The sequence below is a fragment of the Eurypyga helias genome, unplaced genomic scaffold (genome assembly GCF_000690775.1).
Source record: "Eurypyga helias isolate BGI_N326 unplaced genomic scaffold, ASM69077v1 scaffold21480, whole genome shotgun sequence".
Classification (NCBI taxonomy): domain Eukaryota; kingdom Metazoa; phylum Chordata; class Aves; order Eurypygiformes; family Eurypygidae; genus Eurypyga; species Eurypyga helias.
This window is the reverse complement of record NW_010226549.1, coordinates 1-2,086: the sequence shown is the minus strand read 5'-3', so window position 1 is coordinate 2,086 and position 2,086 is coordinate 1.

Here is a 2,086-nt window from a genome sequence, read left to right as displayed (position 1 = left end):
GCCAGGCGTCTTGTGTCAGCTGTGCCCACGGGGCTGCGTGCCGGGGGAGCCGCGGCACGAGGGGCCACCAGCCGGGAAGGCAGCCAGCCCGCCTCCAGTGGGATGGAGAGGCGGCACGGGGGCTTTCGGGGTGCTGTGATGGGGTCCATCCCAGTTGCCGTGCAGGGTGATAATGCTCACTGCCCAGGGGACCGGTGTGTTGGCTGGGGAACAGGAGCCCAGAGCGGGGGTGATAGGTGGGATCACCCACTAGTGTGTGTGTTGGGTGCTACAGGAGAGCCCTTGTCTCAGCAGCGGCAAAGCAAGCAGCTGCCCTGGGGAGGAAAGGCCTAGACAGAGGAATGTGTGTGGGGACAGGGATGGCTATGAGTGGGGTTTATGGATTGGTTAGGAAAACATAGGAAATTGGCTCCAGCTGAAAGTCTTCCTGCCCAGAGACTGCAACAGGGACAGGAAAATAGACAAGCGATGTGTCATGGAGGGACCAGACAGCGCCTGATAGCAGCAAGGTATGGAAAACTGAGAAGGATGCCAAAGACAGCAGAGGACTGTCCAGGTCCGATAAGGCTCTGGGCAATAGAAAAGGGCTTTATGGGCTGTTGGGAACCAAAGGCAAAGAACCGTATGGTGATGCCAAACCTGTTAGGAAGGAGAGCAAAGAAGTGGATAGAGATTGCTGAGCTAGAGCTGGACAAGGGATAAGGAAAATGCTTTCCAGGCCAGTAGGAAAGGAGGAGGATGTGAGACAACAGCTGCTAGAGAAGATATTTTAAAAATTCTTAAGCCTGGATAACCCACGCCCAGGGGTCCTTTCAAGGCCGTCTGGAACAGCAGCCAGGATCTGCGGGAATGGGAGAGCACTAATGCAGCACTTGGTGTCAGAAAGGGCTGAGCTCCCAGGCACCGGGGTGGGAGGCGGGAGAGGCAGCAACCAGAGGAAAAGGGTGCAAATGCAGTTCACGTTAGCACACGGGGCCTTGCTGAAGGTCTCGTTGGACCAACACGATTTCTCTCCTCATTGAGAGCAGCCGTTTGGCTGCAAGAGGCCATTCCGTAGCTGGAAGGAATTTCATGTGTTATTTCATGGTGTTCAAATATTGGTAAAAAAACATGGAAAAGCATCATGCTAGATCCACAGATAGGACGTTAAACGGGTTATGAACTCGGTAACTGGCCAAGAAACAAAGAGTGGAGGTTTTGATCAGGTCTTATGGATGCAGGCAGGATCCCAGCTGTGCTGGTGGAGCACAGCAGTGTCCCTGACTCGCACAGGTTGTGGTGGGAATCCATGTCAGGGCCAGGTCTTGGCCATGTAAACCCCAGCCAAGGGGTGGACTTTCCACGCCAGTGACTCAGGCTGTCTCCCAAATGGCAGAATCATTTCTCCCCCGCCGCATCTCTCAAGGATTATGGGGTCCCTGATATGCCTGGTGACCCAGCTGCCGGTATCACAGCCCACTGGATGGGGAGGAAGGTGGGAAGCCGGGGGTTGGAGCCCACCCCCTGCCAAAAACCCCTCATTGTCTGAGGAACGATTTCTGGGTCCACAGCAGCAGAGCCGTATTTTTAGAAAAGCTGAAGCTGGTTTTTTGTGGTAACTCAGCCAGGAAGGGCGGGGGATGCTTGCAGGGCTCGCCTGGGGTTGTGGGTTGGGTGGGGGATGTGACCATGGCCCAGGGTCACCTCACGCGGGCGGCAAGAGGTGACCTGCACGTGTGCTTTGTCTGAGGAACGATTTCTGGGTCCACAGCAGCAGAGCCGTATTTTTAGAAAAGCTGAAGCTGGTTTTTTGTGGTAACTCAGCCAGGAAGGGCGGGGGATGCTTGCAGGGCTCGCCTGGGGTTGTGGGTTGGGTGGGGGATGTGACCATGGCCCAGGGTCACCTCACGCGGGCGGCAAGAGGTGACCTGCACGTGTGCTGTCCCCCTCCCACTCGGGTCACTTCCCGGTGGAGGCGAGAAGTGTGTTCTGGGCCCTAAGGCGGGGAGAATAAATAACGGGAAGACCAGTGAGCTGTAAGGAGGCAGGGAGGAAGCTCCAGGGCGCCCTTCCTCGGGACGCGGCCCACTCGTGTCGCCCCCCGGCG